Source organism: Prinia subflava, chromosome 33 (genome assembly GCF_021018805.1).
Source record: "Prinia subflava isolate CZ2003 ecotype Zambia chromosome 33, Cam_Psub_1.2, whole genome shotgun sequence".
NCBI classification, from domain to species: Eukaryota; Metazoa; Chordata; class Aves; order Passeriformes; family Cisticolidae; genus Prinia; species Prinia subflava.
Window position 1 is genome coordinate 77,554 of NC_086279.1, and position 17,218 is coordinate 94,771.

The 17,218-nt window shown below is 49.8% G+C and overlaps 1 long non-coding RNA gene across 1 annotated transcript; it reads right to left on the bottom strand.

Moving 5' to 3' along the window:
- Window positions 1-10,664: 10,664 nt before the first annotated feature.
- On the bottom strand, window positions 10,665-16,990 carry LOC134563117 (uncharacterized). The gene is made up of 3 exons (XR_010083320.1): window positions 16,926-16,990; window positions 14,758-14,818; window positions 10,665-14,172 (listed from the first exon to the last, which is right to left on the bottom strand). It is a non-coding gene; the product is annotated as an uncharacterized LOC134563117 (long non-coding RNA).
- Window positions 16,991-17,218: the final 228 nt, after the last annotated feature.

Here is a 17,218-nt window from a genome sequence, read left to right on the forward strand (position 1 = left end):
GGTTATGATGAGTGGAGTTGTCCTGCAGCTGGGAGCCAGGCTAGGCTGGGAGATGGAGCAGGAGAGAGAGGCAAAGGGGCAGTGACTTCCTCCTCACCTGCCTGGGTCTCCTGAGCCATCTTCCTCACAGCCTCCTCCTCCATCCAGCCAAGGTTTGGGAATGACCACCAAGATTCAGCCCCAAAATACCCCAGACTACCAAGATTTACCTGCAAAAACCTCAGGAATACCAAGATTGAGCCCCCACAAGACCTGCATGGAACATGATCATCCCCCCCAAAAAAAGCCTCTCCAGGGCTTTCCTCTCTCTGATCTCTCCACTTGGGACTTCAGGGGGTCCTGCATGTACTGAGGATTCTCCTCTCTGGCATCCCCACCCTCTCCAGGCTGTCAGGGGTCCAAGAATCCCTTGGGTCCCCCCTCTCTGCTTTTCGAACTTGGGCTTCCGGGGCTCCCCCTTCTCTCTGCTGCTGGGGGTTCCCTGCAGCCCCTGGGGGTTCCCTGCCTCCCCCTCTCTGGGCTCCCACTTAGCAATGCCAGGGCTCTGGGGGTCCAAGTGCTCCCATTTCCCCTGACTCTGCTTCAGGCTGTGGGGAGCTCCAAGGGTTCCCCCTTGCCAGGGTGTCCCCCTCCCCAGGCTGAATCCTGGGGTCTCCTCTCTCTGGGCTGCACACTTTGGTGTCCCAGTGTTCTCCCCTCTCCTGCCTCCCCCATGAAAAAACAACCTCCCAGGACACCCCCAAAATATTCCCAAAGGGCATTTGGGGCTTAGCTTTGGAGTCCTTCAAGCTCCAAAAACAGTCCCCCTCTCTTTCCTCCTTCTTCCACCAGGAGGTCACTTAATACAGCAGATGTTAAATTGGCATTCTTGCCCAGCCAACATTCAAGGTGGGAAATCTCCCTGACGGCCTTTGCCATTGTGACCCACGGCAAAAAGATGGACGTGAGAACCCTCCCATTGTATGGCTAATCTGAAATTTGGGTGTCACAATTTTCATCTAATTGAGTTAAATCTCTCTTTTGGCGTACAAATGATGTTTTATCTTTCTTCCAATCCTCTATTAGCGTTATGTTTGGCGTTAGCACTGCAGGCTTGCGGAGTGTGCAAGGACCTCCCATCACTTGGGAAGGAATCCCTGCCCAAACCCTATCCCCGCAAATCAGAAACACTCCTTGCAGTAAGACTCTGGGATTTTGAGAGGACTTGGACAGCGTGATGGCGATATAATTGCACCAGTTATGGGCCCAGTACAGTCTCCTAGAGGGAGACACATTCTTTGTATAAACAGATCTACTGATAGCATAGGTTACTCTTCTATAGGTAAACCTAATAGATGTGGCCTTGGCAGACCCCAGTAGCTCCAATTCCTGGGGCTCCTCGGGTGCATGTGGCAAAATCTTTGCCCACTCATCCCGAGAGTCTACCAGATTTCGGCTTTTCCCAACAAAGGGGTAGTTGTTGAATTTGAGGGGGGTCCCCACCAGACATGTTGTTAGCGGATTATTCATGCTACCAAACAGATGGACAAACATGTTTTCTTGGTGAAGTGTCTTGGCTAGCGTGACCCCAGTGTTTTCTTTGGGTTGGTCCATAAGCCAAGCATTCATGGTGAGGCACCCTGCAATCCACAGCACCAAGATCCTGGCAAACTGGTGCATTCTGGGCTTGGGCTTCCTCTGAAAAAGAAACACCTTATGTAAACTTCTTAAAACTTGTCCCTGTTGCCATCCACCCTCCACCTCCCCCTTCTTCATTTATAAAACCAAAAGGTGAGGGGGTAAGGTGAACAGACAAGGGAAAAGAGTGTATGGAAGGAGATGGAGGGGAGTAATATAAAGAATGGGGGTTATCTGAGTTAGGCTGTAATGGGTAGTTCGATAAATTGTTTGAAGTAACAATTAAAAACAATTAAGACCCGTGCCTTTTTTGCAAAGGCACGGGTGACTGGTCGTCGTGTGGCAGTCATAGATCTCAGTTTTCTTGAGCGCCTCCTCCATGCTGCTGATCTTTGGTCTCTAGGTTGGCTTGTAATAGGGTCTGAAAGATCTTGAAAATCATGAGTTTCAATTGGTGGACCAAGGTATGACTTAATATATTTACTTGGTACACATTTGGGTCCGAATGGAGTTGAGAGGCATACATACCCCCTGTCCCAGGTAATCAATTGTAGAGGTCCTGAGATCTGGTGGATTTCAGGGTCCTTGACCAACACTGGCGGATTGTCCTTGAGCTTAGCTCTGGTCAAATTCGAGAAGTGCCATACGACGGGGGGGTCTGGCTCGGAGGTGGAGCAATTTAGGAAATTAATAACATAGAGAGCCCTGCAGAGTCTCTCTATGGGAGACTAAACTTCTGCACCTCCCCGCTTTTGGACACGCTTGATGTTCTGGTGCGCTCTTTCTACAACTGATTGTCCTGTGGGCGAGTGGGGTATACCGCTCTTGTGTTGGATACCCCATTGCTGGAAGAAGGTTTTTAATTGTTTTGAAGAGTATGCAGAACTATTATTGGTCTTAATTTCTTCTGGGACACCAAGGGCAGAAAGGCCAAGGAAAAAATGCCACTTAACAAAACGGATACTCTCTCCAGCATGTGCTGAAGCGAACACAGCACCTGAGAAGGTGTTTATGGACACATCTATATATTTTTGATGACTAAATGCAGGGTATATGGGTGTCACTATGAGATTTTCCTAGTTTGCTGAGCATTCATATTAAAGTAGAAGGTTTGCACCTTCTCATGCTCTTTTCATGTAAACAGCAGTTGTGTTCTATAAACACTGATATTGTTTTCACATTCCTTTCTGGAACAGACAAGGTTGTGTGACCATCCCTTTGACCAATGTGGTTGCTAGGTGGGAATACCACCCTCCAATCCAGGGTCACCTTTCAACAAGTATATAATAGGAAGTAATAAACAAAGGGCAGAGATTTTTCTCTGCTGATGCTGCTCTCCCAAATTCCAACTCTGTGTACTATTTGAGCGTGGCTAACAGTGACAAATGGGTAACATAAGTTTGCCATATTTGGCAACTCCACAAGCCTTTAGGGTTGACTGCAACAGAAAGAAAAGGTATATCTGGTAGGTTTGGCAATTGGGGCACGCAGCCACAATTGCCTTCACTTGCTCTCTTGAGATTTTAAAGATCCTCGAAAGTGCTGATGCATTCTGATGATAAAACACATGGAACAGTTTTGCTTTTTGAAAAACATCTGGCAGGGTAGGTGGTCCAGATACCATTGCAAGGATGTCCTCTCGCCTATTACCTTCAGCAACACGGCCTGGCAGGTCTGTATGTGACCTCATGTGCATCGCGTGGAGGGGCTGCTTTCAGTGGGAAATGAGTTTGACAAGTTTTGAAAGCAAGCTGAACAATTTTGGGTGTGAGACCTCCTTTAAAACAGCATGTTCTGCCCTCATGGCTACCCCGGCAACATAGGCCAAATAAGCTACTAAGTTGAAAGGTTGTTGGAATTTATCAAATGCCCTGATGATGGCAGCAGGTTCGGCAATCTGGGGTGATCCTTCAACTATTTGGACGTTAGATTCCCACTTCTGAGTCCAAGGGTCCTTCTAAGTCATCACAGACTTGTGAGAGTACCCCGAGCCATCAGTAAATATGGTCACAACATCAAGTGGTGTTTTGGAAGTCATAAATTTAGGAACCAATAGAAAGGCTGATTTAAACAATTTATGGCCAGGGTAATGAATGGAGATGTTGCCAGGAAAGCTATCTAGAGGGAACTGAAGGCTCTCATTATTTTGGAGGAGGTGTTCTAGATTGTCGTTTGTTTCCAATGGCGTGTAAATGCACTCAAAGTCACAACCAGACAGGAAGCGGAGCCATGCCCTGCCTTTTCATATAAGACTAGCAAATAATTCTGGAATTCTAGTGATGGTTTTAACTGTTTGGTTTGGGAGAAAGACCCATTCAATAATAATCAAGGGGTCCTCGTCATGAGGGTCCCATTGGAAAATGACAGCATGAAAATGTGGAACCCTACCAAGCACCACATATCAGAATCATAGATTGGGGTCAAACCAATGGGCTTGACAGGTAGAAAGCACGTCCTGTACTTTTGTGATGGCCTCCCACGCTGCAGGTGTGAGACTGAGCGGTGAGTTGAGCTTGTCACTGCCCCTTAGGAGGTTAAATAGATGGGCTAATTCTTTGGTGGTGATTCCCAGTAGCGGACAAACCCAGCTGATTCATCCACAAAGCTGTTGCAATTTGTGAAGGGTCTTTGAGTCATTCTTGATGGTGACTTGCTGCAGAGTGATTGTTCTCTCCCTTAGACACAGTCCAAGATTGTTCCAAGGGCAAGATACTTGGATCTTTTCCTCTGCTGTTTCAAAGCCACGATCATGGATGGTCTGAATTGTGTCTTTCAACAGAGGTCGTAGGGTAGAGTCATCTTTAGTGCAAAAGAGAAGATCATCTATATAGTGTAACAAGTAACAGTCTGGGTATTGTCTCAGCGGTGACAGGACTTGAGCAACATATTTCTGGCAAATCATTGGTGAGTTTTTCATACCTTGTGGAAAGAGTAGCCAGTGGTAACACTGCCATGGTTCTTGGAGATTTAGAGATGGAACTGAAAAGGCGAACCTTGGGGCGTCCTGAGGATAAAGCGGGATATAAAAGAAACAGTCTTTAATGTCTATGATCGCCAGGGGCCAGTACCTTGGGAGCATGGTGGGATTGGGCATCTCAGGCTGCAAGGGGCTGAAGTCCTCCATAACGTTGTTGATTTTTCTGAGATCCTGTAAAAGTCGCCATTTGTCTTTGCCTGGTTTTTTAATAACAAAAATGGGGGTGTTCCAGGGACTGTTTGTAGGTGTAATGTGTCCTTTTGAAACTTGTTCTTCAACAAGAGTTTTCAGAGCATGCAGTTTTTCCTCATTCAGGGGCCACTGGTTGACACACACTGGATGATGTTGTTTCTAGGTGAGTTTGATGATGGGGCTGGCACACCACTCAGTGGCCCCGGCTAGAAATCCCGACATAGTATTTGGACAGAGGTGCCCCATTGACTCAAAACGTCCCTGCCACACAAGGTAATTGGTGCCCTGACCACAAAATGATGGATGGTGGCGATCTTCCCCTCAGGTCCAGAGATGATGACATTCCTTTTCACCTGCCAAGAGGTTGCTACTCCTCCAATTCCTGAAACCATGCCTGACACAGGTTCTAGCTCCCACTTGAGGGGGTCATTCAGATCTAGCAATGATGGTAAAATCTGCACCTGCGTCAAGCATCCCTGGCCTATTAATTTTCTTCCCTTTGCAAAAAAGATCACAATTGTGTATCGGCTTGTTGTCACCTATGATCTTCACCCACATAACTTGAGGGTTCAATGAAACATCTTGTGGATAATTTTTAGGTATCAAAAATGCATTGGCTAGAGAAATCCCATAGTGTAAGAAGAAAGGGGGGTCCATGCACACGATAGAAATAAAAATTCCTTCCCCTGGGGTAATTATTTCAGGAAAAAGAAAAAGTTCTTGGGGATTGCTAAGAGGATCTCCAATAATTAAAATGTCCACAGGGCCATCCATGGAAGCATACTTTCTGGTGGGGATACTGTAAATCCCATCTTCTTCAAAAGTGATGAAGAGGTTGCTCACCAATTCCCTGCGGGTTCCCACCAAAACCAGGGTGTGAAGCAAACCTCCTTGAAGTTTGATGGAATTCTGGAAGCTGGCATCCTGGGTCTGTGAGGGAATTGACCTTGATTGTCTCTCAGAGTGGAATGAGTGAGGGTGAGATGTCGAGACGGCTGGGCATTTGTTGTCGTCACGTGAGGCCGTCTCACGCTCTGCAGGCCGTTTCCTGACTTCCATCATCAACAATCTCACCCCTGGTTCCCAATTATTGCAGGAAAGTGGGAGCAGTCCTTCATAAAATGTCCAGTTTCCCTGCAATTGTAACATTTTTGATTCTCATGCACTGCTACAATCGCAAAAGCCCCTGAAACCCCTTCAGCAATGCCTTTTGCTACTGCTTGGGCAACTGCTTTCGGTGCAAGCATGTTTGATTGTTACCTCAATCATTTGGTCAACAGTCAGCTCTGGATCTAGCAGAAGTGAGGGTAAGACTTCTTTTGTCTGTTTATTTGCATGTAGCATATTCAATTTAACAACCATCTCCTTTCTAGCTTTTTTGCTCTCTACTTTTTTCTCAAGAACTACTTTTAAATGATCAATTAATTTAATGGAAATTTCATCAGGGCTTTGCTTGATGCTTGTAAAACTTGGGTAGGCAGGGAATCATCTGGTATAAGTTGTAAGGCAGTTTTGGTAGCAAGTGTGATGTCATTAAGGGCAGTCTGTGGTATTGTTGTCTGATCAGATGGTTTAAGGAAGTTACCTTCACACACGATTTGATCCAATATTAAATTTGGCTTTGTGGGGTCACTGGCATGTGTAGTCATCATTATGTTATTTAATTGCTCTTTCCACTGCCTCTCCCACAACATTAATTCAGCTGGAAAGAGGAGGCACACCATAATATTCCTGATATCGTGAGGAAGCATGGTATGCACGGTGAAGGTAGCCTCAAGTAAATTTTTAAAGTAAAAGGACCCTCTACAATGTTCCTTGGCTGCTTTACATAGCTCCATTAACTGGGAGTACGCGATTGGTTCCCATGTTACTCTAGGCCCATGGCTTCCTTCTCTGAAGGTGATAGGGAAGGCAGAGACTTTGGCTGCCAGTTCCCGGTCCCCTTCCTTTGTTGTCTTCCTTTGGATCTGAGCTCAGTGGTCCTCGCACTCAATATCAGAGAGGGAGGACTCACTACCCTCATCCTCCGAAGAGGACGGGGGCGCCTAAAGCGAGCACGGGGCTTCTTCAGGTGGACTGGAGAGGAGGCCAATATGGCGTCCTTCCGGTTGCCATCATCTCTACTTCCGGTCCTGATGATGTGAGTGCTGGAAGTGGGTGGACTGGGGGGGCAGGTGAGAGGGTGTGGCAGCAGGTAGAGAGGTAGTGGGTAGAGCCCTCCGTTGAGGGGGTGCAGTCTGTGGGAGGAGTATTCCCAGTGATAGGAGAGGGGCCTGATGCAGTTACACCCAACAGACTGCCTTCTTGGGAGGGGCAAGGAGCAGTGACCTGCGTGGTGGTTTGCACAGGAACATGCGGTAGGATGCAGCAATTTCGGGAGTCAGGGGCAGGAAAACCTGGGGTGAAGGATAACAAGATGGCAGGGCTGACTGCGTTGCCAGCGCCATCTTGCGAATCAAAAACCTTTATTGGCAAAACTTATGAGGTGCTAGAACTTAGCTACATAGGCATGGTTAAGGTTAAGGGAAGGTGCTGGGTGATTTGGCCAGAGTACACGAGGTATAGGGAGAAAGAGGGCTGGAGGGTGACTGGGAGACAGTGGCAAGCCTGTGCTGTGTGGCAGGATTCACCTGCTGACCTCTCTCAGTAGGGGAAGAGGGTTTGGGGACAGGGGTTGAGGAAGGAGGGTTAGGATTTTTCAACTGGGGCCCCATAGCTTCCCCTGAACTCCCCCTTCTTTTCCCAAGAACTGATTCCCTTGTTAAATGTCTTTATTATTAACTGAAATAAAGGAAAAAAATGGGCCACTGATAAGTCCCCATTCAACTGTGCTATATTTAACTCTTTTCCTATCCCATCCCAAAATGCATCTAAATAAACAGAATCAGGTTTTTTATGAGGGAAGAACTCAAAAACCCAGTGAATAAATCTTTCGACTCCGGACGATTAAACTCAAATTTTTTTGAGATCAGGGGTTCCTTAACTTGGAGGTAGACACCTCATTCAGATGGGGGGAGCACAACTCCGCTAACAATGTTCTCCATCTTAAAATCCCCTTTCCCTCTCCAACAGCAAAATGCAAAATTTTGAAATAAAAGACCAAAAAATCCCTTCTCCAGACTCACTTGTTTTTCCTAGGCTGATGCTGACAGTCAAAGGAAAGATCATTGGGAGGTGGTCAGTGGCTTCGGCTGGCCCTCTTCTCTCCTACTGAGGGATCCCAGTCAGTGCCCAGAGGACACGTCTCACCCTGGGGAGCGGCTGACCCGACAGCTGCTTGAATCCAACAGCCAGAAGCTGTGTGGAGCAGCTTCTCCAGGGATGACTCAAAAGCCGGCCCTGTTTGGGCGACACTTGCCATGGCCTAGGATGGCTAGTGGGCCTAGCTGACCTTCAGGTGCTGTGGCATTCCCTGGCAGAAGCACCTTTAACAAGGCACCCTATGCACCAGGCACACAGGCACTCTCGGGTGGGGGAAGAGTGATTTTAGCTCCTTGTACAGCCAAGGCAGCTGTACTCCAGGGGGAGTCAAGCAACCCAGGAAGAAACAGAACACGATGTGGGTTCTTCTTCTCCTCAAGCTCTTTAGTCGAAGGCTCCCAGGGACAAGAATTTGCATGGGCTCGCAAAGTCTCATGGCAATGCTCATATTTCTCATCCTAACTGTCAGGGGAGTCTCTCAAGGAGACTCCCTAGGGGTTCTCGCTTGACAGTTGAAAGCAGTTCCCAAGCTTCAGACTCTCCACAGGAGAGCCAGGTCATCTGTGGGAGCCTCAGGGGCTACCACACCAGACCTCTCGTTCAGGCTCTTACACCTGGGGCTCCAGGCTGCAGAGCTGTCACCACCTCCTACTTCAGGTGGTGGTTCTGGTGGGACCTCCGTTCCTTGGGGCTCTTCCTGCAGCCAGAGAACTTGTAGGGACCCTCCTCCAGGTGAATCCTCCAGCTGTTCCATCAGCTTTGGGCTCCTACTGGAAGTGACTGGTTTCTCCTGGGATCAGAGATCATACTGGGAATGACTGGGAATGACTCCAAGCATGTTGAGGGCAACTGGTGTATATTGGGAGTGTCTGTGACCATACTGGGGTGACAGGAACCACACTGGGAACAACCCAGACCATGCTGGGGACAACTGGGAGCAAGTGGGAGTGATTGGGTCTACGCTCAGGGCAACTGGCATGACTGGGACCCTGGTGAAAGAGACTGGGATCATAGAGGGAGTGATTGAGACTGTACTAGAGGCTACTGGTATCACACTGGAAGGAACAGGGAGCAATTGGAACCAGTTGCTGAGAGTAACTGGGATCATACTGGGAGAGATTAGGCTCTGGGAAGGATAGAATGGTGAGGAGCAGGAGGACAACTCCCATCCCAGCCCCACAGATACCCCCCATTCCCACTGATCTCCCCAGCCCCTGGCTCCTCCTACTCACCCCTGCTCTGACTGTACTGGACTTGCAGCATCTCCAGGTCGGTGCTGGATGTGCTGGGCACACTCACCAACCTGGGTCTGGGAATCCCGATATTCCAGCTCAAATCTGGCCCTGCTCAAATGGGGTCCCATCCATGTGCACCCAAAGGTGGATGAGCAGGCTTCAGCTGAAGCTCTTCCCACATTCCAAGCACTTGCAGGGCTTCTCCCTGCCATGGAGCTGCTCAGGGACCACCAGCTGTAACTGCATCTGCATCTCCAGCTGCCTTCCCAGCCCAGGCTGGGTCTTTCCTCCTTGGGTCTCCATGGGCTGAGTTTGGAGCCCCTCCTCGAGAAGGATCTCTGTAGCTTTTTGTCCCCACTGAATTCCTGTGATGTCAAGCCTTTCAGAGGGAGGGAGGGGAGGGAGGGGAGGGAGGGGAGGGAGGGAGGGGAGGGAGGGGAGGGAGGGGAGGGAGGGAGGGGAGGGAGGGGAGGGAGGGGAGGGGAGGGAGGGGAGGGGGGGGAGGGAGGGGAGGGAGGGGAGGGAGGGGAGGGAGGGGAGGGGAGGGGAGGGGAGGGGAGGGGAGGGGAGGGGAGGGGAGGGGAGGGAGGGGAGGGAGGGAGGGAGGGAGGGAGGGAGGGAGGGAGGGAGGGAGGGAGGGAGGGAGGGAGGGAGGGAGGGAGGGAGGGAGGAAGGAAGGAAGGAAGGAAGGAAGGAAGGAAGGAAGGAAGGAAGGAAGGAAGGAAGGAGGAAGGAAGGAAGGAAGGAAGGAAGGAAGGAAGGAAGGAAGGAAGGAAGGAAGGAAGGAAGGAAGGAAGGAAGGAAGGAAGGAAGGAAGGAAGGAAGGAAGGAAGGAAGGAAGGAAGGAAGGAAGGAAGGAAGGAAGGAAGGAAGGAAGGAAGGAAGGAAGGAAGGAAGGAAGGAAAGGAAGGAAGGAAGGAAGGAAGGAAGGAAGGAAGGAAGGAAGGAAGGAAGGAAGGAAGGAAGGAAGGAAGGAAGGAAGGAAGGAAGGAAGGAAGGAAGGAAGGAAGGAAGGAAGGAAGGAAGGAAGGAAGGAAGGAAGGAAGGAAGGAAGGAAGGAAGGAAGGAAGGAAGGAAGGAAGGAAGGAAGGAAGGAAGGAAGGAAGGAAGGAAGGAAGGAAGGAAGGAAGGAAGGAAGGAAGGAAGGAAGGAAGGAAGGAAGGAAGGAAGGAAGGAAGGAAGGAAGGAAGGAAGGAAGGAAGGAAGGAAGGAAGGAAGGAAGGAAGGAAGGAAGGAAGGAAGGAAGGAAGGAAGGAAGGAAGGAAGGCCGAAGGAAGATTTCTCCAATCCATCCCTGGCAGGACAGTGTTGGCAGCCAGGTTGTCCTTGCTAAAAATGACACTATAATATTTGCTTTAGCATTTATGTATTAGATTTTTCACATTTTTATTGATCATAAGTATTGACATATAGCGCAATTTGTAACTACTTTTAGCTGCTTGCTAATATAACATAATCTATCATTCTAAGTATGCACTGTATAGCCCAAGCAAATAGTAGTGTCATGAATATATTAGATCTAAGTATACACCATATAGTTTAAAGAAATAATGGTGTGGTGAATGTATGATACTGCAGGCCTTAGTAAAACATAGAATGTTAAAATACTTCTATAGAACTAAGAGAACTAAATAAACCAATGATGTTGTTTCCCACACCTACTGACTGACCTCTCCAAGTGATAACATTGACACAAACCAGAGCACTGGAGGAGAATTAGAAAAGAACTTGTTAACTCATTTTATCAAGGAAATGTGAAAAAACAGGATGAAACCACAAAAAGCAATAAATATATTGACGTCATCTGCAGGATGTCATGCAGATAAGTCAGAGAGTAAAACTAAAATAACAGAGAGTTCCTGCCACATCAAAAGCTTCCAAAAATGTTTGAAAAATGCATGAAACTTACCAATACATATGTACCTCAGTAAAGTAACAGTGTATAGGTAACACTGTCTTAACTTCCTTTGGTGTTCTTTGACCGATAGCCAGGAACACCCCAGAGCTGGAGACTGTCCATTAGCATTCCCTAATTAAACTTTTAAAAATGTTCTAAAGACTGAACTTTCATTTTTCATATCCTGCAGCCAGGGGCCAAGCTGGGCTGGGAGATGGAGCAGGAGAGGGGGAAAGCCTCACATGACTGGGGCTTCTGGGCCATCTTCTTCTTCCTTGCAGCCTCCTCCTCCATCTGGCCAAACTTTGGGAAATGGAATTCTGGTTGGGGGGGGGGCAAATAAGGTGTGAGTGCATTGGCTTGGGTGTTTGTCCTGCCCAAGTCCATTTCTAGAAGTCACCAGATGTCTGGTGTCCATAAAAACTTCTAGACCACCAAGATCCAGCCACCCTCAAAAAACACCCAAACCACTGAGATTCAGCAAAAAATCATCTACCCAGGAGTTTCCTGCCTCTGGTCTCTCCACACTGGGGTTCAGAGGGTCCCTGCTGTCTGGGCTTCTGCAGCTCCAGTGTCTATTGGTATCCCCTCTCTCTGGGCTACTGGGGCTCCTGGCAATCCCAGAGCTTCCCCTTCTCTGCGCTCCCCAGCTGGGTGTCAGAGGGGCTCCAGGGGTACTGATTTATTAAAATATGAATATTGATCTCATATCGATACCCAACTGTGACAGACAAAAACTCTCTACCAGATCAAGTTAGAAAGTGTATGTTTATTGCGACGCGGGCAGGCATGGGATAGCTCCTTACTGCTATGATCACAGGTAATTACAAAACATTTTGTCCTAGGTTATAGTGTAAGATATGCCCAAAGTATGTATTCTATCACCATCTTCACCATCTGTTGAAACTAGGTGGGGCAGTGTTTCCCTTGCCCCCTCCTCCAGACTATCTTCTGTTAATGGGCCATCCAGACCTTGCCCCATGACTCACAGGTAACTCCCTCTAGGAGCTATCTCTGTTTTATGGGCAATCAAGGACCCACTGCATGACTCATAGAATGATATCTGCCCATTGTGAGATGCTCCACCCAGGGGGAGGAGCCAAGCATTCCCACCTGGATATAATGTGGGATTTGGGACAGCACAGCAGGCCTTACCCACTGGATTCCCAGAGCAAAAGACCTACCAGATCTTTCTTCAGGATCACTGCTTCAACTGCCTCCTCCCTGCCCCAAAGATCCCAGCAGCTGCCCCGCTGTCGCAGGTGCGGCTTTGCAGCAGGGAGGCTCTGCGGGCCCCTGGGCTGTGCCCCCTCCCAGACCGTGCCTGCCCCGGTGCTGATCTTTGGCCCGGCCTCTCTCGCTCTTCCCGGCTCCCGCACAGTCCCGGGCTCACCGGGCACCGACCGCCCGGCGCCGCAGGGCCCCGAGCCCCTGCTCTGCAAAGGGCCAGTGTCCATTGCCGGCCCCTTGCCGGGGGCTCCGGCCATTGCCCACCGGAGTCCTGCACAACCCGCACCTCCCACCGCACCTCCTTCGAGCCGGACACTGCGGCTTCCACAACCTGACAGAATATTCAGTTCATGGAATCTTTGTCAGCTCTGCTTAGATCTGCAAATCCAGCTGCTGCCGAGACAATCCTATCTCACACTGAAGGCTTCCCACCTAAAATGCTGCCTTCAGTCCTGACACACCACTAAGAAATCCAAGAGCAAAAGACACAGCAGATTACAGAATCTTACAAAATCGCATCCCAGAACACTTTGGTATAAAATCACAAATATTAAGAGAAGCTGAGAAAGTCAACAAGGTCAGAAAACAACCTTTGAACACTGGGACTAGAAGAGCTCAGGCAATCCAGTTGATTGGAATGAGCCCTCTCTTTCTGACATGTGAGCAATGCCATCAAATTTCCCAAACCAGGGAAATAGGGAGCCCTGGCAGCAGCTGCTTCACACAGAGCAATGACACAGAATAGGGTATATTATAACTTCTAATTGCAATTAAGAGCTTTTGTTTCAAGTTCTACTATAGCCACTTCTGTTGGTTTGGAATGACAGGTAACTGTCAGGGAAAACTGGAGTTTCCCTTGGAATAGAGAATGTAAAAACTGCTCCCTCCAAATTATTACAGTTTTGCAATTAGGAACTTTCAGGCAAAAATATGGGAATAGGAGTAACAGTCTTTTACTAGGAATATTAAAAATGCAAATGCAGTAATACAAACAATACCAAGTAAACAAACAAATGAAAGTCATAGAAAGCCCTGACTGAGTCAGAAATATGACCTGACACCCTGTCAGCCAGGGTGTTGGAAGCAGTCCACCTAAGTTCTTCGGGAGTGACAGATGTGGTTCTGTCGGATTAGAGATGATCCTGTAGTGGCGATGAGATGAGTCTGGTCTTCCTCTGAGAATCCAGTGGAAATGGGGATGCTTGGTGTTCCTACATCTCACTTTTTATCTTGGTAGCAATGGCTGGCTCCCCCACAACAAAGGGTGGAGCATCTCACAATGGGATGATGTAATGTGTCATGTGATTGGTGAGCCTTAATGGCCCATTAACAGAAGATATCACCACCTCCCCCACAGTGGTGGAAGAGATAAGAAACACTGCCCCACCTGGTTTTACAGCTGGTCTATTATCAGAAAGCATCTGCCCCACTGCCCCCTGAGTTACAAGAGATAAAGGAAGAAAAACCATCTCCCCAACTGGATTCAAGAGATGAAATAGAATACACATACTTTTGGTTACATAATCCAAGACAAAACTATAACAAAGAGTCAAAAAGACTAAAAACACCACTAATAACAACTGTAACATTATTTGCAAAAAAAGATAATAGCAATAATAAGAATTCATAATGGTAATAAAACCCTACAATATTATATTAGGTTTGCATGGCCAGATTTTGCTAAGGGGAGGCTCCAGGAGCGCCTTCTGTGAGAGGCTGCTGGAAGCAGCTGCTCCTCCGTGTCCTGCAGAGGCAACGCCAGCCGGCTCCAGGATGGACCGGCTGCAGGCCAAGGCTGGGCCAGTTAGAAATGGTGGTGACACCTTTGAGATAACAGATTTAGGAAAAAGAAAATACACAGATTTAAGAAAAAGAGCATACACAGTGCAGGATACCTGTACCTGTGACCAGGGAAGAGCAGGGTGAGAACATGTGAGAGGAACAACTCTCCACACACCCAGGGCAGGGCAGGAGGAGGGGCAGGAGATGCTCCAGGTGCTGGAGCTGATTTTCCTGAGATTGTGTGGTGCAGTCCGTGCTGAGGCAGCTGGGCCCCTGCAGCCCATGGAGGGCACAAAGTGCAGAGATGCACCTGCAGTGCCTGCAGGAGCCTGGGCCAGAGCAGGGGGATACCTGAGCAGAGGCTGTGACCCCATGAGAAACCTGTGCTGGAGCAGGGACCTGGCAGGGACCTGCAAACCCGTGGAGAGAGGAGCCCACGCTGGAGCAGGGTCCTGGTAGGACTTGTGAGCCCATGGAAGAGTGACCCATGCTGCAGCAGTCTGTGAAGAACTTCTGTCCGTGAGATGAACTCACTTTAGAGAAGTACAGGAAGAATGGTTCCTGGGAGGGGCCCCTGGCACAGCATGGGAACAACTCCTCTCCCTGAGCAGCAGGAGAAAACATACCATGAACTGACCAGAACTCCCATTCCATGTCTTCCTGCACGAACCGGGGGAGGAGGTAGAGCTGGGAAGGAGAGACAGATGGGCAGGAGCTGCTTTTAAAGCTTTATTTTACTTCTCACTATCCTGCTCTGATTTGATGGCAATACATTCAATTAATGTCTGTAATTTCAAACTTGTTTTGTTCATTATAATACATGCTGAGTGATCAGTTGTTGTCCTTATGTCACGTTATTAAGGCTTTCTGCTCTATTTTCTGTCTCCTGTCCATCTCTGGAGGGGAGTGAGAGAGCAGATTTGGTGGGTGCCTGCCGTCCAGCCAGGGTGCACTGACTGCACTTCCTTTCCTTCATTCTTTCTTTCTTTCCAGAGGTCATAGTGAAGAGGTTGAGTGGGGCTTTGATGGAGGGAGTGAAGGTGGTGGGAGTAGCAGGCACAGGAGGCACAGGGATGTGGGACAGGCATCAGAGGGCCCAGGCAGCTGGCAGGGGGCAAGGCCTGTCCCCCTGGCCCAGCAGCAGCCCCGTGCCCTGCCCAAGGTCCTCCCACCAGGGCCTGAGCCTCAGAGGCAGAGCCCAGTCCCGGGGGCTGCTTTTCTGCCCCAACCCCCATCCAGCCCAGCCTCCCCCATGTGCACACTGACCGCAGGCACAGGCTGCACTGGACAGCGTGACCTGCTGGGGACACGGAGAGCTGCCCCCACTGTGACACTTGTGCAGTGACAGGCACCAGAGCACATCCCAGCCCTGCTTCTTGTGATGTCACAAGCCCTATGAATATACCAAGTGTAGGAAGAGCTTCTTACAGAGGTCAGCCTTGACCAGATACCAACAGAGGCGCTGGTAAGGGAAGCCCTGCAAGCACCCTGAGTATGGGCAGAGCTTCATGCACTGCTCCAGCTCCATCCCCCATGGGAGGATCCACACTGGACAATCCCCAGTGAGCCCTGGTGGGCAGAACCTCAGTGATCCATGGTGTCGGTGCTCTGTGTTGGGAAGACTCCTGGCTGGGGACTCCACATCCTCCTGGCTCCCTATAGCCTGGATTTTTTTTTCATTTCTCTTTGTCCTTTCAAAACACCCAAAGCCGGGGTAAAAACAAAGATGTTAAACAAAAACACGGATGGTGTGGAGATGGCCATGGATGCTGACAAGGGAAGATATTCCAGGGCATGTGGGGGATGCTGGCGTTAAAGGAATCTAGGTTTCCTGGGAGGGACTTGGGGTTTCCTGAGGCTTTGGGGACAACAGACTGAGAGGCTCCAGCTGCCCTGGAAGACCCTAGCAGAGGTTCCTGATCAAGGACCCCCTGCCCTGCAACTGTCCCCATGTCCCACAGTCTTAGTTCCCAGTGTCCCCTGTTCTAGATACCATTCTCCTAGCTGTCATCCCCCTTGCCCCCCGGCTCGTTTCCGTGCTCCCCATGTCCCGATCCCGACCTGCTGCCTTTCCTGTCAGGACCCCCATTCACAGTCCCTGTCCCCATTACTGGTGCCTGTCCCCATTACTGGTGCCATTCTTGGTCCCAGTCCAGTACTCCTTGTCCAGTTCTTGATATCTCTCAACAATACAAATACTATTCCCAGTCTGTGTTTCCATTCCCAGTGCCATTCCCCAGGGTTGCCTCTCGCACGGGCCCTGAGGGCTCCCGACCTCGGGCTGCCTGTGGCACACGAACCCTTCAGCCCTGCTGCTGCCCTTGCCCAGCTGCACACAGCACAAGGCTTTGGGCATTTCTCTGAGGCCCCAGCTGGCCACAGCAGCCCCTCCTGCCAGCACCCGCTGTGCCTCACAGCCCTCCCTGCTGCTGGGGCCATGCAGGGGACACGGGCCTGCAGGAGCCTCCTGTTCTTGGCACAGGAGCAAGGCTGCAGCTCCAGCCTTTGGGCCCTGGGCCGCAGCAGCCCAGGGGAGGTCCAGCTGCAGAGCTCGCAGCCCGAATGTGTTTCACTGCTTTAGAACTCTGATCCCCATCCCATATTTTCTGTCTGGTTGATATTTCGATACCAGTCGCAATCTCTTATTCCTATTCCCGGTCGCATTCCCAATTCCTGTCCCCATTGCCGATTAAAAGTCTCGTTCCCTACCCCTGTCTCAATTTCCAATCACTGTTCCCATTCCCGGTCTTTTACTCGATCCCTGTCTCCATTCCCGGTCACTGTCCCCTCTCACCGAACACCGCCGCCATCGCTCCAGCCATACGCCCGCCCTGGTCCTGACCTGAACTGGGAAACCCCGCGCTGCTCCCGCTCACCAATCACAGCGCGCGATCGTTCCTTGATTTGCATAACCACGCCCCTTGGTTCGGCCCCGCCCAGCAACGGCGGCAGCCGCGCCCGGGCGCTGTTTGCTCCCAGTTCCCTCCCAGTAAGAGCCAGACTGACAGGGAAAGCGCTCCCAATTCCTTCCCGCTGCTCCCAGGATCGCTCCCGGTGCTCCCAAGATCGTTCTCAGTGCCACGCAGG